Source organism: Maylandia zebra, linkage group LG19, assembly GCF_041146795.1.
Source record: "Maylandia zebra isolate NMK-2024a linkage group LG19, Mzebra_GT3a, whole genome shotgun sequence".
In the NCBI taxonomy this organism is placed as follows: Eukaryota; Metazoa; Chordata; class Actinopteri; order Cichliformes; family Cichlidae; genus Maylandia; species Maylandia zebra.
In genome coordinates, this window is record NC_135185.1 from 8,613,086 (window position 1) to 8,639,040 (window position 25,955).

The window sequence follows — 25,955 nt, forward strand, 5'->3', positions numbered from 1 at the left end:
GCAGCATAGAGTGGCTGTAGCAGGTGGGTAGCTCTGGGGAGAAAGCGGCTGTAAAAATTTATCATCCCCAAGAACTCCTGCAACGCTTTAACCGAGGTGGGACGCGGAAAAGCCGAAACGGCCTGGACTCTGTCGGGCAACGGAACCACACCTTCAGCGGAAATGCGGTGCCCGAGGAAATCCAGAACAGGCAACCCAAACTGGCACATGGAAGGGTTGATGATCAGGCCGTGCGCTGCCAAACGCTGGAAAACCTGGCACAGATGGGATTCGTGCTGCCTCGCTGAGCAGCTGGCCACCAATATATCGTCCAGATAAACAAAAATGAACGGCAGCCCAGGCAAAACGGAGTCCATCAGCCGCTGAAAGGTCTGGGCGGCACCTTTCAGGCCAGACGGCATGCGCAAAAACTTGAACAAGCCGAAGGGGGTAATGACTAGGGATGGGTATCGAAACCCGGTTCTTGTTGAGAACCGGTTCCCACTGTTTCAATTCCTTGGAATCGTTTGCCATTTTTGCAAACGATTCCCTTATCGATTCCAGTCGCCCCGAATGACGTCACCACGTTGCGGAGCGTCATTTACCTGGCAAGAAACACGGCGCCTAAGCGGCTCAAATGCTCAAAAGCTTGGTTATACTTTACGAGAACGGATGACAACAGGGCAACTTGCAATACTTGCAAAGTAGATATTTCATTTAAGGGAGGAAACACTACGAATATGCAAAAGCATTTGCTCACAAAACACGTGATAACCTTAAATGAATGTCGTGTTTTTAATTCCGCTCCGGACTCGTGAATCTCAACCGAGCAGCAGCGGTAACGCTTGCACGTCCTCTCCCGTTAATGCGGCAGGTAAATAATCAACTAACAGTGCATATTATGTTAGCGCGATCTGCCTTATTACAAAACCTGCCATTACTGTGCATTTACACAGCAAATCCAGCATGTCCAAATTAACACTGTCGGATTTGATTTCAACACTATTAAAGTGTCTATATGGGTCCACACCAGAGAGTGTTAATTTTAGAGATGGCACGATACCACTTTTTTATGTCCGATACCGATACCGATATCATAAATTTGGATATCTGCCGATACCGATATGAATCCGATATAGTGTTTTTTAATCAACAAAACTGTTTTTTAAAATATCTTGCTGCATTTTGCAAGTCTGCAAGTTCATACTCAAGTTTAAAACAACAACTACACTAAAGCTATTCTGTTATACCTGTATACAAAAAAAATATTTCATAGTTCAGCAATACTGATCAATCTAATAAACTTAGACCTACACCATCCTCCCTATTCTGGTATTTTAAAGAGTACTTAGCGTAAATATTAAGCAACCTAACTAATAGGGTTCCAACTCCCAGCAACAACAAAAATAAATAAATAAAAAATAGGGAACCACCCCTCACGCGCCACCTCATGATGCTTAATCGACGTAATCAACCTTAATTTGATGCAGTGTGAAAAAAAAATGCACAGAAATCAATTATTTTTCAAGAAATATTAAATAGATTCAACATCTTTCTTCAACAAAATTGCAGACTGCACAGATGGTACCTTCCCAAAGGAAAAAGTACTATAGCTTACTAGGGTATATATATTAGACTTAATAGTCACTATATACAGTAATTGACTTCTATTCATTTTACATCAAATTAAAACTTTGTGTGTCAGATAATTATTTATTAAAAGCTAGACATTTTAAATGAGAATAAGAAAGAAAAGTATGTCTTTGTGCCCCCTTTTCCCAGTTAATGCCCTATCGGCCCCCCTGGCTAAACTTTGCTAGATCCGCCCCTGCACAGTTACCAGCGTCAGCTACGTAGAAAAAGATCCTGGTGTAGAAAGTAATATTAAATAAATTCTAACAACAGCTTATCAAGCTTAAACGTGCTGCTGTTGTTCAGCCGCTGGTTTCCTCTTTCTGGTGCAAAGTGGGCCAAAAACAAAGACGGACTCGCGACAGAAAAGCCGATCAGCTGATCATTTAAGCAGTTTCACGATTGAAGTAGCAGCCGGAGAGTAGAGATGGCACGATACCACTTTTTTATGTCCGATACCGATACCGATATCATAAATTTGGATATCTGCCGATACCGATATGAATCCGATATAGTGTTTTTTAATCAACAAAACTGTTTTTTTTTTAAATATCTTGCTGCATTTTGTACAAGTTCATACTCAAGTTTAAAACAACAACTACACTAAAGCTATTCTGTTATACCTGTATGCAAAAAAAATATTTCATAGTTCAGCAATACTGATCAATCTAATAAACTTAAACCTACACCATCCTCCCTATTCTGGTATTTTAAAGAGTACTTAGCATAAATATTAAGCAACCTAACTAATAGGGTTCCAACTCCCAGCAACAACAAAAATAAATAAATAAAAAATAAGGAACCACCCCTCACACTCCACCTCATGATGCTTAATCGACGTAATCAACCTTAATTTGATGCAGTGTGAAAAAAATGCACAGAAATCAATTATTTTCAAGAAATATTAAATAGATTCAACATCTTTCTTCAACAAAATTGCAGACTGCACAGATGGTACCTTCCCAAAGGAAAAAGTACTATAGCTTACTAGGGTATATATATTAGACTTAATAGTTACTATATACAGTAATTGACTTCTATTCATTTTACATCAAATTAAAACTTTGGGTGTAAGATTCGGATAATTATTTATTAAAAGCTAGACATTTTAAATGAGAATAAGAAAGAAAAGTATGTCTTTGTGCCCCCTTTTCCCTGTTCATGCCCTATCGGCCCCCCTGGCTAAACTTTGCTAGATCCGCCCCTGCACAGTTACCAGCCGTCAGCTACGTAGAAAAAGATCCTCGAGTAGAAAGTAATATTAAATAAATTCTAACAACAGCTGATCAAGCTTAAATGTGCTGCTGTTGTTCAGCCACTGGTTTCCTCTTTCTGGTGCAAAGTGGGCCAAAAAGAAACAAGAGACACGGACTCGCGACAGAAAAGCCGATCAGCTGATCATTAAGCAGTTTCATGATTGAAGTAGCAGCAAGAAGAGGCAGTCGCTCCATATATCGTTTGTTAAGCTTAACGCAGGAATGCTTTACAAACATTCAGAGATGGACTTACACACTTGCTTTACTTCTCTCGGGAATAACTTTGTCGGAGATGAAATGCCGGGTTGCTAGCGAAGCTCCAAATGCTATCCAGACCACAGGTCCCGCATGCCACAGCCGCTCTATCACGTGATGCATACTGCTCCGACATGCTAACGTTCTGAGGTGAGTTATGGCGTGTTGCAAGTTTTGTGAGGTGCTTTCGTGATATTTAATGGATCGGATTACATTTTTTATTTTTCTCCGATATCCGATCCAGTCATTTAGGTCAGTATCTCGGATCGGTCCATCTCTAGTTAATTTAACTCTTTTTGGAGAGTTGGTACGTTAACTCTGATTTAGTGTTAAACACCAAATCTGTCTGGAGTTGATAATTTAACACTTGGTGTTAAGAGTTTATATATTAACTCTCAAAGAGTATTTTAGTTTAACTACGTAAGAGTTATCTTCTAATTCATTCTAAAAAGCGGGAATTTTACTGTTCTGAACTTCTAGAAATTTCTTTTGGAAATAAACATTTACTAAAAAGATGCAATGGTTTTTGAAAAACATTTATTCTGAACTGTGCACCACAATTTCAAAACATTTTCTGAAAGATGTAACAGTATACATGTTCTCACTTTCATTAGAATTTTGTTTATCAAAGGTCTGACATGGTAAATGCAAATAACAGTGAAGGAAAAAATGTCCATCCCGGTTTTCCCTCCAAGGCACGAGCGATAAGCAGAGTTCTGTCCTTTCCTTCTAAGATTCCTAATTATTTAAAGTAACACTCAGGTATGCCATTCAGCTGGGTTAGTTACGACGTCGGGAGCAGCTTGGGAGAACAAGGAAACACAGACTGCTTCAGGTTGTCTTCCCAAATCGACTCAAAGGTTTATTTAGTACATAACAGCTTATATAGAGGAAAAAAAGGTTCGTGTGTCAGCAAGTTCTCAGTTCAAACCGGTACAGACCAAATAAGGAAACGTCTTCCTGCCTTGTGAGCAAAGAAGTATCCTGTGTGTAGTTTATCAGTTCAGCTACAATTTATGATCATCCCAGCAAAATACACTCCTAGACATAAAATACAGAGTTCTTTCATTAGTGAATTCTGAAACAAACCACCTGGCCTTTAACGAGCCTTTTTCTAAGAGATAAAGAAAAAGGGAGGATGGGAGTAAGGAAGTGGTCTCGTCTCTGTGGTGTTTTCGACCTTGGGGTACCAGCTTGTGAGTCTTACACATTAATTCTTGGGTCACAGAGAAAGAGAAAAACAACTAGTAGATGGGCCTTATTGAGTAACAGTTTTCCTGTATAAAACAATATCCTGTAAATGCTAACCGTGGTATCAAAATATCACAACAGTTCTCTCCTTTTATCATGAAATGATAACATAGTATAAAGACAGAATGTAATAACATAATATAAAGACAAATCATAAACATAAAACAAATCATAACTGTAACTGGTCCTTCGAGCAAGCTTAATATCAAAAATTCTGAGAGCGTATACATGGTATCACACAACAGACAATAATCATCAAAAACAAATAATACATGCTGCAACGGTTACAAAGGCTACAATTAGTTCCCTCCATTTTCCAAACGTGTCCTGTAGCCACTTATCTAGCCACTGACCGTGGCCTGTATTGGCAATTAGTTCTATCTGCAATGCTTCAAGTTTATTCATAGCTTGTGTGAATGAACTGTTAGGAGCGGTATTATTGGGAATGAAAGTACAGCATACATCAACGGTTACTAGACCACAGGTACCGGTCCAATTAACAGGTAAAGCTAATCTAAGGGTATTATTGCACATCCAATAAGCATGTGGGATTGGTCTGGTCAGGCGCGTGACCATGTGTGATTTAACTAACTCCCCCCAGTCAGTATCATTTAAGACACCCTCTGGGGGAACAATGATCGATTCTGCGCTCGAACTTGAACTGTGTGTGTGTTCCTCCAGATAGGATAAAACTTCAGCCACAGAGACAGCTAGCCATGTCTCATTACAGCGTGCACCTGGGGAGTCAGAGAAGAATGTGTAGTTATCCTTTGTATAATCTATGTGTGTGTCTGGGCCAGTTAACTTTAGTCTGCGCAGACATATCATACTAGTATTAAAATGGAGAGGGATCTGTCCTAAGGGCAGTGAGGGTTTTAACCTATTCTTAGGGCGTTTCATTGGGGCGCAGGTCCCTGCGGTGTCAGTAGATAACTTCAATAATTCGCCTAATGGAGTCTCAGGGTTAGTTGGTGTGTGTGTGTGTCTAAGTAAGCAGTTGAGAGTCAGAGTCAACTGTAAAGTGTCTTTAAGGAGAGCATTATCTCCGCCGATTTTCTCTAGTCCCTCAGTGAGGGGGAAACCGGATATGGGGTATCCTACTATAACCTGTTCTGGATTAGCCTTTGAACAGACATAACAGTTACTGTTTCCTAAATCACGAGCGGCTGTTCTGGCATTTTCATACCAGGAGTTGACTCCTGTTCTAGAGGGCGCATAAGATGGTTTATTAGTGGCGTCTATGTTGCTATTTACTGATTTTAGGGAGCGTGAGGAGTGCATTAAGTAGGTGTCTTGCAAAATAGGGCATGAGGTATAGTCAGCAAAATATGACCTGCAGAAATGTGAACATGGTTGCAGTTTACAATACAAAATAGCAAAGAGAAATCCTAAGGTTAATGCGATAGATATGATAAATAACCTAAATATATAAGAAAAACAGTTCTTCAGTCGTCTCCTGGCCTGGTCCCAGGTTCAAGAGACACAGAATAAGCGTCGTATGATGACAATGGGCATTTCATTTTCTCCATTATCAGGATGGAATGAGTCTAGCTTTATCAGGTTAGACATCATGTGGTACTTTTGGCTTTCTGTTCCTGCTGGATGTTTGAGTACCTTGTTGTTGTTCTTTCAGACGTTGTGTGTTAATCAGTGATTGCGTGTGTGTATGTACATTGGATCCGGGCGCTGGCTCGCCTGCGATGTCGTCTACCCGTGTGTTTATTTGCTCTGGTTCCGGGCGTTGGCCCGCCGGAGATGTCGTCTGCTTGATCCGACGCCTGAGATGGTCCGATTGGGCTGGTCTTAACCCTGCTGGCATGAATCCACTGAGGTTGTCCGTCTGTGAGGATGCTGGTTCTTCGTCACTGCCAGTACAGTCTGGGGCTGGAACACGCGCGGCCTCCCAGAGTGTCCTTGGTTTTAGTGGCTTCTCCAACACGCATCTCCTTGTCTCCACTGGTGGAACTGTGGAGGGGAAAGGCTGAGAGAGACAAACTTTCTGATAGTTATTATTCAGTTTTTCTACCAGGTTGTGAACATCAGTGGACAATGCAATATACATCACCTTCTACTAGCGGTGCCCCTCTGGAAGCTGACCATGGTGTTGGGAATAGTCTTATTTCAAATGGAAATAATTTGGTTACTGCAGATTGAGTCATTCTAATCTCACACAGGACTTGAGTAAGTAATTTGACCCAGGTCATTAAAGTTTTAGCACACTTTTGAATTACTTCTAATGTGAATGAAGATCCTCTATCACTGTTAATCTGGTGAGGTATTCCGAATCTGGGTATTATTTCATTGCTCAACTTTTGACAGACTACTTCTGCAGTTTCTTTTGAGGTTGGATAAGCTTCTACTCATTTACTAAATTGATCCACTATTACCAGTAAGTACTTGATGCTTCCTTGCGCTGGCATATGTGTAAAATCAATTTGTAATGTATGAAATGGAAAATCTGGTTGTGGTAAATGCTGATGTTTCGCTTTTGGTTTTCCTACATTAGTTCGTGCACATGTTAGACAGGTTGCTAATATGCTTTTACTGCATGTGATGTTTTCTCAATTACAAATCTTGATTTTATTGCCCCTATTACCCCTCTTTGTCCGACATGACTCACACAGTGAAAATGTCGGGCAAGGACTGGCATGAGGGAATATGGGAGGGCAATCAAACCCTTAAGATTTTGTATAAGCCATCTCTGTCATCTAAGGTACAGTCATTATTCTCCCAATAGGTGTAATCACATGCAGAGGCTTGCTCTTGTATAAATTTTAAATCAACATTTGTTTCTAAATAGTCTGGGAGTGTAACAAGTGGCAGCTGTAGGGGCACAGATAATACTTCCTGTGGAGGTGGGAGCTGTGATGCAGCTGCAGCCTTGGCTGTCACGTCTGCTAAGGCATTACCTGTTGCTTCGTCTGTGTCAGCTGTACTGTGTCCTTTCGTTTTTTTACAACTGCAACGGCCGATGGCAGCTGTATAGCCTGCAAAAGTCTTTGAACAAAATCAGAATTTAGCAATTTATTTTCCATCAGCAGATCTAAATCCTCTTTGTCTCCACAATGTGCCAAAGTCATGCACAACACCAAATGCATAGCGGCTGTCTGCGTAAATTGTCACATGCTTATCCAAATGTAGCTCACAGGCGCGTATTAAAGCCATGAGCTCTGCTTTTTGTGCTGAGTGAAATGGTAATGAGTGAGCCTCTAGTATGATGTCAGGCAATGTCACCACTGAATAGCCACAAAGAAATGAGTTGTCATTCGGCCTTGAACAGGACCCGTCCACATAAACCGTGGCTGAGTCTGGGATAGGTGTTTGCTCTAAATCTGGACGTGGTGCTGTGGATTCCTGTATACGTGTCATGCAGTCATGATCATCAAGCCTGTCTGAGCCATCCTGTCGGTCAGAAGAACACAGCATAGGATCAATAAATGTGCTGGCGAATTGGGTGTGCTGCTCGCTTTTATGGTGAGATTTGCATATGTTGTGTAGTTATGTTTGCTAGAATGGTCGTGGCCTGGTGATTGGTGTGTAGAATAGTGTCATGTGAGAGTGTAAGCTTCTCGCAGTCCCTTATCATGATAGAGCAAGCTGCTACTGCCCTCAGGCAGGCCGGCATTCCCGAACAATTCAGGCAGCACCTTTGAGTGGCGGAGGTCAGCACTCCCTTTAATGCATTGAAAGAGGCAGTCATTTCTGTGGACCACAGTATTCGAGGAGGCTTGTCTTTTTTGCAGCATTCACGCAGAATGTGGTCATGAAAAGAACAGTCTGGTATCCACTGTCTGCAATAGTTCACCATGCCCAGGAAGGACAACATTTCCTTCTGTGTAGTGGGCCGAGGGACAGAGGTCACAGCTTTGACCCTGTCTGCAGTCATGGAACGTTTTCCGTGAGACAGTGTGAATCCCAAATATTGAACAGAAGTCTGACAGTACTGCATTTTCTTTGCTGATGCTTTGTGGCCAGTCTTTTGGAGGTGCTGGAGAGGCATGTGTGTAGCAGTTTGACATAGTTTTTCACTTTCAGCACAGAGGAGGAGGTCATCCACATGTGGATCAGGGTGCAGCCCTGGAGGAGTGAAGCACCATTGAGAAAGCAGCAGAGCTGTCTATCATGCCTTGGGGCAAACGAGTCCAAGTGTACTGCTTATTTCTATGTGTGAATGCAAATAACGGCTGTGTGTCTTCATGCACAGGTACTGAGAAAAAGGAGCGGAGCATGAATCCACCACGGTAAAATGTGTATGCAATGCATGTCAATATGCTGTGAACATCTGAAACGAGAGGTGGCAGAGGAATGTTGACTGCATTAATTTGCCTTAAGTCTTGTATGAAACGCCATACGCCAGGTTTGTTAGGCTTTGGCACAGGATTGACAGGAGTGTGGGCTTTATTACTCCTGTAGTCAATAAATCTCCTATCATGACATCTAGGGCTGCGGCTTTTTCGGCAGAAATGGGATGTTGCTTGACATATACTAGCTTGTTGTGTTTTAATAGGTGTACGTGATAAAGTGTACAGTCAATAAATCCTATATCATTCTCACTTTTTGACCATAATGTCATATTCTGGTATTCAGCTGGCAACGTAAGTGCAGAAATAGTACAGTGGATAGGATAGGTTAGATCTATGTGACGACATGGTGTAGTTATGTCATAACCTATGTCTGAGTTATGTGACAAAATCACTGTTTGACCTTAGAGAAACAAAAGTGTGGCTCCCAGTCATGGGATTACCTGGTAGTGGCGTCTGTACACGTTTTTTTTTTTTTTTGGCACAGTGTGTGACATAGAGTACCGGACAAAAAGGATGTTGAGTTCATTCTCTGCTGAGGGTCCAGCTGACACAGAGGATGTTCCTTCTCCATCATGTCGGTACATAGGGCAGAGAAAACATAAGCTGTTATCAGTGTCAGCAAACATTTCACCCTTTATGTTAAATGAAATACACAAATTCATTTTTGCTCTGGGTGTCTGCGGCTGCTGGAAAACTGAGCTAAATTTGCACCTCTAGCTTGTCCAACAGTGCATAAAGCGTTTTATGAATACTAGGATAGATTCATCAGGCTTCTGTTTACACATAGTTACTGCATTTAAGTCAATTTTGTCTCTGGACATTGTTAGCAGGAATTTCTTTAGATTCTTAAAGAAATCGGTGATTTTGTCATTATTTACCCACAAAAACTCTGCAGTTGTGGATGCTTTATCATGCTTTGGGTCTAATTCACCTATCTCTCTTATGAGTTGTGACTCGGTTACTCCAGGAATGCATTGACACAATATGTACCTGTAATCCGGACCACCCAAATGGTGATATCTGGTACTTCTCTGTAGTGCAGAGACAAAGGCTGTAGGATTTTTAAGAGGATCGGGAATGTCAAGGCTCGGCTGTGTGGCAGGCAGGAGGAGGACCCAAACGCAAAACTCACAGACACGGGGATGAACTCAAAATCACAGCTTTAATGCTGGAATGGCAGAACATAGGAAATACAAAACCAAACTGGGAAAAGTAAACTAACATACGCAGAGAGACACAGGGAGATCCACACAACATGAGGGACGACGTCACACTGAACAGAGGGAGACGCAGACAGAAATACACAGAGGGTTAACGAGGGAAGTGGGAACACACGGGGAACACAGGTGACACTGATAATCATAACGAGACAGGGCGGGGTGAACTGAACACTGACGGGAGAGGTGAAACAGGAAGTACAGGAGGAGAGAGAGCACGAGTAGAACACCAACGTAACAGGCAGGGGAGACATGGAATAAAACATAAGGAGAGACGAGGGCTCACAGATACACAGAGGGGCACACAGGGAGACATGAAGGGCAAGGGATCAAAACTAGAAGCCATAGAATAAATCACACACAAGTACAATAATACGAAAATCACAAAGAACTAAAAACGCTGGGTCAGGAGACCCAGGACCGTGACAGTACCCCCCCCCCTCAAGGGCTGGCTCCAGACAGCCCAAACACAGAAAAACAAAACCAAACAGAAAACAACCCAGGGCGGGCGGCGGGGGCCCAGGACGGAGGGCTCGGAACAGAAAACAAAAGAAGAGCACAGCAAACACCGGAGCCCAAGAAAATAACCCAAACACAGAGCAGTTCAGGGGGCCGGCCGTGCGCAAGGCAACGGCGGAGACGTGGAAACAGTTCAGGAGGCCGGCCGTGCGCAAGGCAACGGCGGCGACGTGGAAACAGTTCAGGAGGCCGGCCGTGCGCAAGGCAACGGCGGCGACGTGGAAACAGTTCAGGAGGCCGGCCGTGCGCAAGGCAATGGCGGCGGTGAAGGAGACGACGGAGCAGTTCAGGAGGCCGACCGCGCGGGAGGCGGCGGCGACGATGACAGCGCCGGTCCGGGGGCCGGCCGTGCGGAAGGCGACGGCGGCCACTCAGGCGAAGGCGGTCCGGGGGCCGGCCGTGCGGAAGGCGACGGCGGCCACTCAGGCGATGACGGTGCAGTTCAGGGGGCCGGCCGCGCGGAAGGCAGCGGCGGCGGCTCTCCAGTGTCAGGCGTACTGGCCGAGGCCCGGAGGGCACAGGACCAGTCAAGGCGGGACCAGGCGAAGCACAGGCTGAGGAGGCTGCAGCAGACGAAGACTCTGAGGAGGCTGCAGCAGACGAAGACTCTGAGGAGGCTGCAGCAGACGAAGACTCTGAGGAGGGGCCAGGCGGAGCTGCAGAGGCTGAGGCCGGACCAGGCGGAGCTGCAGAGGCTGAGGCCGGACCAGGCGGAGCTGCAGAGGCTGAGGCCGGACCAGGCGTAGCAGAAGCACAGGCAGAGGCTGGCCCAGGCGATGACGAAGCGGTCGCAGAGGGCGGCTGGACAGGCTCCTCGGGCCCTCCAGCTGATGCGGCGTGAGGCTGGACAGGCCCCTCGGACTCTCCAGCGGAGACAGGAGGCTGAACGGGCCCCTCGGACCCTCCAGCGGAGACAGGAGGCTGAACGGGCCCCTCGGACCCTCCAGCGGAGACAGGAGGCTGAACGGGCCCCTCGGACCCTCCAGCGGAGACAGGAGGCTGAACGGGCCCCTCGGACCCTCCAGCGGAGACAGGAGGCTGAACGGGCCTCTCGGACCCTCCAGCGGAGACGAGGAGGTGCTGGCCGGGCTCACTGGAACCCCCAGCGGATGAGGCAGATGGCGGCGTGGGAGCCACGGAGTCCTGGATGAGCTCATCCGAGCTTCCAGCAGGAGCTGATGTAGAGCCAGAGAGGTTTGGGACCCCTGGCTGAATGTTAAGCCGAACAGAAGACCGTATTGCTATCGGGGACTGGGCCAATGGTTCAGGTGCGAGCTGAGCTACTGGAGGGGCGGATGAGAGTGGGAGCTGAGCTACTGATGGTGGTGAAGTAGATAACTGTACGGGGGACTGAACTGAGGGCGTCTGCACTGGCACAGGGGACTGAACTGATGTCTGTTGTAACGGAGGTGGTGAGAGTGGAGTAGGCAGTGGAGTAGACGACTTCACAGGAGAATGAACCAGAGGTGAGTGCGCAGGAGATTGAGCTAGAGGTGGTAGTGATAGTTGAGGGGAAAGTGGAGCTGGTGATTGAGTGGATGACTGTGCTAAAGGAGGCTGCACTGGGGACACTGGAGACTGCACTGGGGAAAGCAGGGCTGCAGGAGGCTGCACTGGGGACACTGGGGACTGCACTGGGGACACTGGAGACTGCACTGGGGACACTGGAGACTGCACTGGGGACACTGGAGACTGCAGTGATGGTTGTAGTGGAGGTGTAACGGGTGAAGGAGTGGCTGAAGTGGCTGTGGGTCGGACGGCTAGTGGCTCAGCTACAGGGTATGGTAACGGCAGGGCTATGGGTTGAATGACTGACTGAGTAGCAGCCTGAGTGGCTGGGTGTAGTGACGGTTGTGGTGGAAGAGAAACAGGTGGTAGAGTGGATGATGGAGCTAAGGGCAACTGAGTGGCAGACCGAACTGATGACTGAAGCGATGGTAGAGGTGAAAATGGAGCTTGTGGTGGAGTTAATGGCTGAGCTAGCGGGGACACAGGAGACTGAACTGAGGGTGGCTGCGAGGGAGCTAACTGAACTGAGGGTGGCGGCGAGGGAGCTAACTGAACTGAGGGTGGCGGCGAGGGAGCTAACGGAGCTGTGAAGGGCTGCGAGGGAGCTAACGGAGCTGTGAAGGGCTGCGAGGGAGCTAACGGAGCTGTGAAGGGCTGCGAGGGAGCTAACGGAGCTGTGAAGGGCTGCGAGGGAGCTAACGGAGCTGTGAAGGGCTGCGAGGGAGCTAACGGAGCTGTGAAGGGCTGCGCAGGCGATAAGCAGCTCGCATTGACTTCCGCCACACAAAACACAGCCCCTGAATGAACAGTCATAATGTCTGGAAAAGACACAGAGTTCTCACTCACCACAGCAGGTGAATTAGAAGGCCGAATGTCCGGCTGTGGGGTGGCGCGTCGGCGGCGTGAATGCCGTTTTCTTCGGGAAGCCGGAGGTGCGGTGATGGAGGAAACCGGCAACGACGGAGAGATCGCGGCCGGCTCCTCATCCTCCGACCACATTGCTGCGAGAAAAGCAGCGGGTGAGTGACAGTCAGAGTGGAGGGTGGATGGAGAGGAGTCCAGTGGCAGCAGCGTGGAAACGTTTCCCGATTGTGGCGGTCGCTGTTGCGGTATGACGAGCTCGCGAATTTGTACTGTCTCCTTGGCTTTCTGCAGATTGGACAGTAGGCCCGAAAATCCTGAGAGCTCGTGGAGATGGGGATTCCCTTTGAGAATAGCCTCGATGGCGTTTATCCCAATGGACACGGCTTTAATGTCCGAGGCGTGGGAAACTCGCTCCCACAGGCCGAAGATGCGGGCCAAATCGCTTTCCCGGGAGGAGCCTGCTGGGTCCATGTCTGGTGACGTCGTACTGTCAAGGCTCGGCTGTGTGGCAGGCAGGAGGAGGACCCAAACGCAAAACTCACAGACACGGGGATGAACTCAAAATCACAGCTTTAATGCTGGAATGGCAGAACATAGGAAATACAAAACCAAACTGGGAAAAGTAAACTAACATACGCAGAGAGACACAGGGAGATCCACACAACATGAGGGACGACGTCACACTGAACAGAGGGAGACGCAGACAGAAATACACAGAGGGTTAACGAGGGAAGTGGGAACACACGGGGAACACAGGTGACACTGATAATCATAACGAGACAGGGCGGGGTGAACTGAACACTGACGGGAGAGGTGAAACAGAAGTACAGGAGGAGAGAGAGCACGAGTAGAACACCAACGTAACAGGCAGGGGAGACATGGAATAAAACATAAGGAGAGACGAGGGCTCACAGATACACAGAGGGGCACACAGGGAGACATGAAGGGCAAGGGATCAAAACTAGAAGCCATAGAATAAATCACACACAAGTACAATAATACGAAAATCACAAAGAACTAAAAACGCTGGGTCAGGAGACCCAGGACCGTGACAGGGAAGCTCTTTAATAGTTGTCACTAATTCTGAGATTTTAGGGGGCTGAATACAACACTGATCTCCTATTATCATAAAGGGGTAAGTGTCATTGACGTCACTAGATTTTGGTTCTGTTTGTTTACTACCGCGAGTGTTGGCGTGAGGACCTTTGTCATTCCGGCTTTGTTTTTCCTTTTTTCCTTTTAGATAAGTCTTTATTAAAGTTCGGGTAACAGGTATTTCTTTTAGCTACCTCTAAACCTCTAGCTACGATATCGTGGCGTTTCATGTGGGTGTCTATTGTGGACACTGCCTGATGCAAAAGTTTTTCTTCATAGACGTCTAAATTGTTTTTCATAAGTTCCTCACATTCTTCTTTCAAAAGTTTTTCTCTTTTTTTATGTTCTGCTAATTCTTCCTTGCGGCGTATATATTGTTTTTCCTGATCTTGTTCAATTAGGTGGCTGAGACCCGTTGCATGTGATTCAGGTTTTTTGTCACTGTCTTTTAAGCTGGTTGGATCACAGCGCTGACGTTGTTTGCATGCGGCTGCGGCAGCAACTATTAATTCGGTCTCATCTTCGTAAGGCGGCGGGGCTGTGGGCTGAATGGCTGAGCATGCAAGACTAGCTTTTCCTGCGGTAGGTTTATGTTCTTTGCTAGAGCCTGCACTAGTTTTATTTGATGTTAAAGCATCTACACCTGGTTCCGGTCCCTTTTTCCATAGTGGTAACATTTGATGTATCACGTCGCGGCATTCTGTCATATATTTTCTACAGGACTTTTTAAGCAGACTACTTTTCTTATCGCAAATGGTATTCAACATTTCTACTGACCTGTTTTCTGGCGATAATCGTTCGGGATAGGGCTCCGAAAAGAAATTAGAATGCATTGTACTTACAGTCCGTAAGTTGTAAACAAAGTCAGTCACATAAGCACTTCCGCATGTTCTGGATACGTGATCATGGACGTCTTCACCGATTCGCGGACGTAGGTTACACGTAACCGGAAATGGGAGTTGTACTGAGCCGTTATTTGAGACTTTATTTTGTATTTTATTAATTTTTGGTTTTACAGGTACTTTAGATTTTTTATCGGACCTGTCTGTGGTCTTTGAATAATTCTGACCCATGTTCAGTGATTTCCAGAGGGGTTTACACGCTAGGAGGATTTAGGTTAGTATTTTCGCTGCGGCACAGCTGAGGTCACTTTAAATTTATTGCTAGCAATTTTTGTTTGGGTGAGCAACTCTCACTTAGCGAGCAACTTCTCGCTTAACGAGCAACTTCTCGTAAAACAACAGGCAACTTCCTGTGTCTTTCTGCTTTTAATTTACTGCTTTTAACCCTTGTATGGTAATCGGGTCTGTGAGACCCGTTTTCAGTTTTCTTTCGTTTTTTTTTTTTTTTTTTTTTTTTAACAAAATTAAATTTAATTATTTACTAGCTTTCTCTGAGTGAGCAACTTCTCACTTTTTAACGTACGTTTCAAGACAACAGGCAACTTCCTGTGTCACTTTTTCTGAGTGAGCAACTTCTCACTTTTTAACGTACGTTTCAAGACAACAGGCAACTTCCTGTGTCCACCAACACCACACAAGGGTTAATTTACTTTATTCGGGGACTGAGGAAGTCGTCAGTGTATCTCTCTGGATCACTAAGTGAAACTTCGTCAGCATATCCCGTTTTTTTATGGATCGATCACTGAGAGAGGTATAATACGGTCTTTATATAAATATGAAAGACGCATATTTACCTTCTGTCAGTCCATCCCACTTCTGACACCAAATTGAAGGAAAAAATGTCCATCCCGGTTTTCCCTCCAAGGCACGAGCGATAAGCAGAGTTCTGTCCTTTCCTTCTAAGATTCCTAATTATTTAAAGTAACACTCAGGTATGCCATTCAGCTGGGTTAGTTACGACGTCGGGAGCAGCTTGGGAGAACAAGGAAACACAGACTGCTTCAGGTTGTCTTCCCAAATCGACTCAAAGGTTTATTTAGTACATAACAGCTTATATAGAGGAAAAAAAGGTTCGTGTGTCAGCAAGTTCTCAGTTCAAACCGGTACAGACCAAATAAGGAAACGTCTTCCTGCCTTGTGAGCAAAGAAGTATCCTGTGTGTAGTTTATCAGTTCAGCTACAATTTATGATCATCCCAGCAAAATACACTCCTAGACATAAAATACAGAGTTCTTTCATTAGTGAATTCTGAAACAAACCACCTGGCCTTTAACGAGCCTTTTTCTAAGAGATAAAGAAAAAGGGAGGATGGGAGTAAGGAAGTGGTCTCGTCTCTGTGGTGTTTTCGACCTTGGGGTACCAGCTTGTGAGTCTTACACATTAATTCTTGGGTCACAGAGAAAGAGAAAAACAACTAGTAGATGGGCCTTATTGAGTAACAGTTTTCCTGTATAAAACAATATCCTGTAAATGCTAACCGTGGTATCAAAATATCACAACAAACAGCATTCTCATCACTTATTTCTTCAATACAATATGCATGTCCTTCATTCATCCCTTTGTGGAACTTCAACGCACTTCTGCTCTCCCCCATATTCCATCTTCACAAGCATATCCTGTGCGGAGATTGAATAAAAATTAGTTGACACTAATTAATGGCACAAATAATCCAGTAAACAATTGCAGCACAGTGAAAAAAAAAAAAAAAAAAAAAAAAAAGGAATCCTCTTTGAGCCATTACTTGTGTAAAGTATTTTCCCAAAAGACAAGGACACAGGCAACAGGTAATACTGAACTAAATGTAAAACCTCAACCTTTTTCATTTTTACCTAAACCGTGTGCACAAAACTCTGGAGGGATCTATGCTAACGTAGAATCCAGTCAGGACGTCTGCTACTGCTGTTTGCTCGTTTTTTTTTTTTTTATGGGCGATCGTTTTCAGGCTTCAAGTAGCACCATTATACCAACATTTCACATTCTAGACATTGTTTTAGGTGTATTTGACCAAAGGTTTGACTGAAAATTCACATGCAAGCTTTTTTCAGTGCTGTGGTATTTGCCTGCAAACAATACCTTTCAGCTAGCTAAAACAGAATATTATGCTATCATCGAGCAACATGGCTAATGCCTTTCACACAGCTTTGTCTCAACTCCAAAGAGCCACAGAAGTAAAAACTAATAACAATTGAAACAATCTTTGAAAAAATGACTTACCAAGCATGGCAAACAACTCAAATATGTAGAGCAAAATGTTCTGAAACGGCTTCACTTCAGCTTCGATTGGAGCCGTGCTGGGGGCGGAGTCTGTGAATTTACTCTGTTGGTGTCATAGCCCCTCTAGGAGTTCAGAGTTAAGAGGTCAAGAGTTAATGTTTCCATTGTAACACCTCCAGATTTGACAGAGAAACACTCATTTTTAACACTCGATTTTAACTACTATCATTTTACACCTCAGAGTTACATTAAAAGAATGTGACTCTGCTTAGAGTAAAATTAACTCTACTTTTGCAAGGAGACTATTAACACCAAAAAATTTAACACTTTTGAATTTGCTGTGTAGGTGACCATGACGAGAGAGACAGACAGAGTCTGGCTCAGATGCTGGCAGTTCTTGCTGCAGTCTACCGGTAGCGTCTCCTTTCAGGCCAGGATAGACGAATGTCACAGAGCAGTGACTAAGTTTGTGGTCAAAGGCTTGCACCCATTTGCCACAGCAGATGCCCCCGATTTCACTTTGGTAAGTGAATGTGTTTAATTGTAGGCAGGGACATTACTGGATATTCTTGTGTAATTGCTACAGAATAATTTATGTTACACTTTGTTATTGCTACAGGAGAATATTTATTTTTGTCACGGTCTGGCTGGCAGACCGTGGGGATGTGGGGAAAAGGAGGACCCAGGCGCGGTACTCTGTGTATAAACAGTGCGTTTATTTACAGTGATGGAAAGTAACAATAAACCCCAGTGTATTCCCCAGACTCCCATGTCGTGTCTCCCTCGTGCTCTCTGCTCCCGTGTCAGCACCCCCCGGTGCTCGCTGCTCTCCCAAGCCTTCCACGCTCCACCTGTGGGAAACAATAGCGGCAGCTGTCAGGACACTTAGGAATGGCAGGCATACACTTTAAGACAAAACCTAGACGGGGTGACTAACGTGGAGTCTCATGCAATGATCCCGCGTCGGTGGGAGCTCCAAGACTCTCCTAAGTAGCTCCCCCGATCAGCGGCAGGTGTGTGGCTTCGGGTGTGGCCAGTCCCTCCGCAGGGCCACACCCCTCAGGCCTGCAGGTGGCCGAGCTCCATCCTCCAGGCACACCCGCAGACATACACACCCATACCTCACCTAAACATATGAGTGGGACACAGACTAACACAGCACAGAGAAACACATATGTACACGCACAGAGAAGGGGAAACGACACCAAAAATACATAATAATACACAGGTCCATGACTGCCCAGGGATCCTGGGTCGCCCAGTCCCAGGACCCTGACAATTTTATTATTTTACATTTACATTTTTTTTCCTGGGGACCCTGTGACACCCCATTGAAGAGCCGTAGGCTGGATCTCTTAAGATCTCACTGTTGGGTTTGTAAGGCCATGTTACTCCTAAATTTCTATCTTGTTCAAAGAGAAGATAAAAAACAAAGTTCTAAGCTAATCGACCTTAGTGTTCTCCTTTTTTAAAAATAAGAATCGATAAGAGAATCGATAAAGAATCGAATCGTTAAACAGAATCGAAAAAGGAATCGGAATCGTTAAAATCTTATCAATACCCATCCCTAGTAATGACAGCGGTTTTAGGAACGTCTTCGGCGCGCACGGGAACCTAGTGATACCCCCGCACCAAGTCAATTTTAGAAAAAATCGACGTTCCGGCGAGATTGGCAGAAAAATCCTGAATGTGGGGGATGGGGTAACGGTCATTCTTCGTGGCATTATTTAAATGGCGGAAATCTCCGCACGGCCGCCACCGACCGTCCGATTTGGGCACCATGTGAAGCGGAGAGGCCCATGCACTGTTCAAACGCTGTACAATGCCAAGGCGCTCCATGGCTGCAAACTCTTCCCGAGTGACGGACAGTTTCGCGGGGTCAAGGCGGCGTGCGCGCGCGAACACCGGGGGCCCGACCGTGGGAATATAATGCTCAACCCCATGCTTCGTTACCGTGCTAGAGAAATTTGGGACAGACAGCGATGGAAAGTCTAAAAGCAAACGCTGAAAAGCATCCCCGGAGGTCACTACATTAGCCCGAATCAGGGGCTCGGCGGCCCGAGTAAAACAGGGTAGCAAAGAAAACGAGAGAGCATCAATTAAACGTCTGTTAGCAACATCGACAAGCAGTCCATGAGCACACAGGAAATCAGCACCCAAAATAGGTACAGAGCTAGCGGCAACAACAAAGTTCCACTGGAAATCCCGGCCATGAAAACAAACAGTCACCAACCTTTCCCCAAACGTTTTGATGGGAGAGCCATTACCTGCAATGAGCTGCGGCCCACAGTTCGCTGCTTGTCCGTCGGCAGCGGTAGGGGAAGGAGGGTCTTCTGGGAGCCGGAGTCCATGAGAAAACGTCTCCCGGAGCGCGAGTCCTCTATGAAGAGCAGCCTTTCTGTATTGCCAGCGGTCGCGGCTGCTACGGCGCGCTGGCGGGTCCGTTTCCCTGGGCCGTGAAAGCGCAAGGCAGCAGGCAGCAACACGCTCTGTCGCCAAATCGCTTATGGTAGAAACAGATGCTCTTTCCGCGGTGCCAACGTGTAGCAATCCCTGCCGTCAGCAAGGGGGCAGATGCTCCGGAGGAGGCAGGTGGAGGCGTGGAAGGTGCCGCTGGCGAGTCCGTAGCCAGGGCGTGAACGTCGAAAGTGCGGCCAGCCAGGAGAATGCGATCCGCTTCTTCAGCCAGGGAGCGATAATCCTTTGCAGGCAGAAGCGGGGAGTTTGCGAGGACAGCTCTCACGGTGGCCGGTAGTTGGCAGATGAAGAGGTGCGCGAAGAGGAATCCCCCGTCATCCGCCCCGAGCAACGATAGCATGTTCTCCATGAGCTCGAGCGCGGTACCGCCACCCAAGCCTGACAGGTTGAGGAGCTTTTCGGCTTGTTCAGCGTCGGAGAGGGCATAGCGCCGAAGAAGCAGCTCTTTAAGGGCGGCGTATTTTTTTTTATTTTTTTATTTTTTTATTTATATTCCTGGTCGAGCGAGGCCACCACATGGTGATACTTCGTGTCGTCAGCCGAGATGCCGCGAAGGGCGAACTGAGCCTCCACGTGTACGAACCATGACGGGGGGTCATGGAGCCAAAAGTCCGGCAGTTTCAGCACCACAGTGAACGTAGCTGCATCCATAGCAGAGTCTGCGTTATCTGCAGCCCGTTGCATGCTCGAGTCAGGGGTCACCAATGTGGAGGTAAGCATCAACGACACAGAGCTCTCAGTTCTCACTCCTTTATTCCTCTCCAACATCAACTGCGCATATCGCGCCACAAAACACAGGAACACACTTCCTTAACACTGGGTGTGAGTGGAGCCCTCTAGTGGTCCACCACAACTATACCTTTCTAATGTGACTGTTAAGTTGAAATGTTAAATGTTTGTCATTTTTATGTTTACCATTTGTACATAGTATTAAAGAATTCTTTCTGTCCTCCCCTCCCCAAATCCTTAAGATTCTGGGAGGGGGGGTGGTAGTGTTTTTATCACAGGAACACCCTTGTTTGATGTTGGCAAACTTCCTCCCCTTTGTATGGCTTCACTGTGTTATCTAGGGTGAACCATCTAGGGTGTGGGGGAGACTACCCTCTTTATGACCAAGGATGTTCCTACTGTGCTTTTATGTTATATGCAGCAGGATCACACACACACACACACACACACACAGTGCCTTGTCTTTGTAACCAAGGGGGGTTACGGGGGTAGGTATGTGTTGTAAACTATTGTTTATTGTGTGAACGTTGTCAATAAAAGGGAGCGAGAGGGGGCCGTCGTGGAGGTCATTTGTGAGGAGCTGAGATACCGACAAGGCCTCCCTTGCAAGTAAAACGATCGATCGCTGTTGCCTTGTTTTTCTTTCACGGGAATGAGTTCTGGGATCAGCGGGGTCTGACTTTAGACCCAACATCTTTTGGTCCTTCGGAGCCGGAGCCTAACACATTGCATCCACCGAGGAGAGGGAGAGGACGCCACCGCAATGTCTGGGATGATTGACGTAAAGCCCTGGTGTTTCACTTTGCTTTGTTACCAGGCCGGGAAGTTTGCGCCTGACCTCCCCTCGGGATGGATGACGATTGACGGGATCTAGAGACTCTTCCCATGAACCTAAACAAACAGTGAGTAGAAAAGGCCTTATGCGTCACTGAGACTGCGCGGGTACACGCGAGTCCAGGGGAGCGCTGGTTGCACGGTTTCACGCGAACCTAAAACAATAGAGAGCGGCTACGTGACCGTGCGGTTTCTCGCAGGTACGGGAGTGCGCCAGCCGTGCGGGAAGGTCGCAGGCTACTAAAGAAACGGCTCCATAGCTGCGCGGTTTCACGCGAGCACGGGAGTGCGTTAGACTGTGCGTTTAGGACGCAGGTCCATTAGTTGTGCGGGCAGGACGCAAGCTATTAAACAAAAGAAACGGCTCCGTAGCTGCGCGGTTTCACGCGAGCACGGGAGTGCGTTGGTTGCGCGGGTCCACGCGAACCTAGAGGAAGCGGCTCTGTGACTGTGCGGATAGGTCGCAGGTCCAAGAGCACGCTAGCTGTGCGTTCTGACGCAAGCTTTGATTTTTATTTTATCTTATTTTTACTTTAGTGTATTTTTCTCCGCCGTTAAAGGTATAGAGAGTTTAAGATTATAGGCCTTAAAAAGTGTGTGAATGAGCATATGCGTGTGTGAGTGCCAGTAAAGTGAACGCAGCAACACAGAAGGAAACCTAAAGCGGTGTTAACGTAATTCTGTGACCTGTTGTGTACACGTAGCCTGGGTTTTGGAGTAAGGTGTTACCTGCCGTAAACTTAAAATAATTGTCACAATGGGGAATAAAATGTGTAAGTCTGCCTTAGAAGGGGATGTAAAATTTATGGAGAAATTTTTACCGGGCAGCACGCAGTATGTAGGTTGTTGGCGTGAAAAATATGGATTTGAAGGGACATTAGTGGAAGTTAAGTGTAAAATGCTTGAAGATAGAATAGCTGTAAGTGTAGCAGGTAAAACAGGGAAAGCGAAGCAGAGGAAGGAATTGCAGTTAGCAGTTGCTAAGTTGTGGCTGGAGCAGGCTCAAAAGAGAAGAGAAGCACAGAATGTTAAAAGAACAATATTGCAAGCAGTAGTTGTGAAACCTGAGGATGAAACCACAGCTCAATCCACTGCAACTACTTTAGAACTGTAGAAAAGCATTAGAAAGAGCAAGAATGTTAGCAGAAAGAAGAGCCAGAGAAGAGCGTGAGAGAGCAGAGGCAGAGGTGGAGGAGAAATTAAAGGCTGAGTATGGAGAGGCATTAGGAGCAGCATTGAGTCCAAGACAGACTAGGCAGGGCAGGAAACAGAAAGTAAAGTTAGTGAACACAGACGTTGCAACCACATATCCATCCCTGACACAACATAAAAAAAAACATATGGTGTTTCTGTCCCAGAGTGTGAAGATGAAGAAAGTTTTTCTCCTGATCCATTCTGTGAGGTGAGCATGTTTGACGTCATTGTGTGTGAGAAAAGGTATCCAGCTGGGGCAGACGTGATTCTGCAGATCACCTGCCCAGTGGACAAAAAGAAATAAAATAGTTGTGTGGATGAATGATAGCACGAAGAGTGTTTGGTGTTTCTCAGTCTGAAACAGCTGTAATGCTACTTTCTGTCAGAAAAGTACAGTAAAAAAAAAAAAACAGAGAGAGATGTGTGTTGTTTTAAGCAGTGATGAGAATAATGAAAGTGTGATGAGAGATGAACACAAAAACATACAGAAAATGCATTAACCATACTAACCCTTACATGCACATACACATAAATGATACTCATGAAGACCAGACAGCAGCTTAAGCATGAGATTCTGTTTGTCATCTTGTCCAAGTCACTAGTAAGATGAAAGTGATACATAGACTAGTGGACTGAATATTATAGGAGGACAGATGGTTGCATCATAGAGGAGAAAACAGAATGCTGATGAGAGGTTTTAAATGAGTGAGCTGAGTGAGCTGATTGTGAGTTTCTGGTGTGTGAAGAAGTTTTAACATGGCACACATTTAGTTACATGAGAAGAAACTTACTATGTGCTGAGACAGCAGGGTTATGCTGTATGTTGTGTGTGATTGGATGAATGTTTGAGATTAAACTGGCTGTTTATTTGTCCTTTGTTATTAAGTTGAGCCTGCCAATTGGGTTGTTACGATTTATCCCCCTGGCATGAAGAACACGTGTCATGACTAAAACAAGGCCTTTCTTTCCTTTGTTTTCCTTTATTTTCTTTCTTTCCTTTTTATTTTGTTACTTTCATGGTGCACTGAAAGTTTTGTTTGATGATCCATGTTTGAGCAGATCTGCACGATTAGAACCGAAGCGTCGTCAAGAAAACTGTTGCAAAATGAGCTTCTCCAAAATTAAAATGGGCTCAGGAGAAAGCCACTTATTTGTGACAATTAGGAAACAAGTTCCTGTCCAAAAGGATTCAGCGAGAAAATCCAGTCTAAATTATTTTTCTTTTTGAAATGACGTCGTTTTGCTGAGCGTGGAAACGAATGCGACGATAATTTCCACAATCAGCAAAAGAAGGAATCACTGAGTGAATGAGTAAGAATTTTAAAATAAATGGGGAACTGACTGACTGACTTAACACCATTGTGTGAAGTTAACCCCCACCTAACAAAGGTGTGGATGTATCTCTGTGTGTGTCTCTGTTGCAGGAGCAGAAGGAGACCACAGGAGGAAACTTGGGTCACATGACTATGTGAACTCTGAAAATTTAACCTTTTAGTTTAAATTTTTCTGTGTCTGTGAATTTACCAGGTACCATTCACTACCTTGTGTTGCTCACAGAGATTACTGTGAGAAAGAGTGTATACACCTGCGCAGCGCTAACATTTACATTTCTTTTTACAGCAGATGGTTAATCATGTGATTTGATCATGTGATTTACAGCAGGACACAACTTAATGTTTTTCTACCACAGGATTACTGAGATTTTGTATGAAGAGAACTGTAGTTACAGGCTATATGTTGATGATGAAATTACACTGTGTTAAAATGTTGGAGAAAATGTGAATGTTACAGGGGAGAAATTAATACAGTGTGAGACATACTGTGATGAGACCATTGTTGCTTTTCCACAGCGAGTGTTAACTTTATGACCTTTCACAGCATCTCTGTAATTGGATGGCCGACACCTGAACACCAGGACGAACCGTGTGTTTGGCTAATGTTTGTTTTTCTTTAAGAGTGCTTGTAAAGGATTCGGCACAGACAGACAAGTGACGATTGAACAGATGTGCAGTGGTTACAGAATAGTTACATGGAGCTCATTATCTGACCACACTGTTGGGCTTATGGTGAGTGACAAACTTAAGGAAAGTCACTGATTACAATGTGGAATAACACTGAGATGTTAAATAATTTGGAACAAATTATGGGAAAAAGTAGGAGTTTAATGAGTTTAGAATAAACCTGCAATGATACTTGTCTCTGTGACGCTGAATACTTTATTACTCTTATGATCTATAGTTAGTTGCAAATGTGAAGTTGTTTTAACTTTAAGACTTTGTCTTCTAGGATACAGGAGCTGGGAGCTAAACAAGCTAAACATTTAATTGCTGACTAATGTTTTTACACAGGGTTACAGCTTGGAGTGAAGCTGCTCCAAGGGGCCAACCCTGGAGATTGTTTTAGGGAGACTGTGCAACATTCTTGTACATGTCTCATTGGGGAGTTGACACAGGGCGAAAGCCGTGTGGCGAGAGGAGTGTCGTCTTTTTGATTTGTAGATGTCGTGAGGTGCCATGACGAGAAGGAGTGACTCAGAGGATCGTCCACAAGATGGAAGCTGAGGCCTGGAGAGAGTCTTCAGGAGGATCAGAGATCACCTTCAGCACAGAGAGCTGTGCTACTGGGCTTCCAAAGGATCGTCACGAGGAGACTTTGCACAGCAAAATCTTAAATAAGATGAAAGAGTTTCGACGTTGACGTTAAGGAAGACAACTACGGGGTACGACGTGCTCTGCCTTAAATCTTCAGCAGCATTGGAAAATGGAACCTGAGGGAGCGTGCCAAGCTCCAAAAAGTGATAGCGCAGAGGAGGTCCAGCGATGGACTTGTGGTTCTGTGAACAGCACAAATGCCAGGTGACTGTAAAATAACTAACAGCACTTTTTCCACAAGTGAAGCCAGTAACTTACTATCCTAAAAGATTAGCTGTAGTTGCTCGTGCTTTACCTCCATGCGTGAGATCAGTATGTGCAGCAGCTTAAGCTGTACAATGTTTCAATAGTTTATTTCACCTTTGAAATTGTTAGTTCCACACGAGGTAGATGTTTACTAAACTTACATTTCTGTCACCTACAAGACACTTGTCTTTAATGTTACTGTTACCCTCACAACCACACATATTACCATAAAGTGGTGCACAATTCTGAATCTGTTAAACCCTTTTTGCCAACAGAGGAGGGCACTTCTCATGAGAGTAGAGAGCGCGAGGAGAAGAAGTGTAAGCTGAGGGATGACTTACTAAATGTGCCACTCATTGAGGGAAAGGTTTGGTTTGTTGATGGTTTGAGTTTACAATAGCAGAGGGACAGACTAGAACAGGTTTTACTGTAGCAGACAGTGAGAGAGAGTTATCTATGTAGGACAACTAGCATGTTTCATATTTGCTTGAGCAGCAGAGATGCTAGCTTTAACGGAAGCGTGTAAAGCTGTAGAGAGACAATATACCCTGATAGGCAGTATGTATTTGCTACTGTACATTTCTTTGTAGTGCAGTGAGTGAGACGAGGTGTGACAACCTCTACAGGGAAACCTGCAGAACACACCAAACGCTTGCAAAATCTGCTGGAGGCAGTGTTATTACCCAGTAGAATTGCCGTTTGTAAATGTGCAGCACACATGTGAGGGAAAGATCCAGTTGCATTAGGGAAAGTTTTTGCAGATAAGATCGCAAAAGAGGCAGCTGTAGTTAAACATGGTGTTAACCTTTTATCAATACAACATCAG

The 25,955-nt window shown here is 45.4% G+C and overlaps 1 protein-coding gene across 1 annotated transcript in view; it reads right to left on the reverse strand.

Moving 5' to 3' along the window:
- LOC112432319 (cytosolic 5'-nucleotidase 1A-like) overlaps positions 1–17,337 on the reverse strand; it is a 28,157-nt gene extending 10,820 nt beyond the window's left edge. Inside the window, exon 1 of the mRNA XM_076877571.1 lies at positions 16,998–17,337. The gene's annotated coding sequence lies outside the window, so the exon portion shown is untranslated. The remainder of the gene's footprint in view (positions 1–16,997) is intronic.
- Between the last annotated feature and the right edge of the window lie 8,618 nt (positions 17,338–25,955).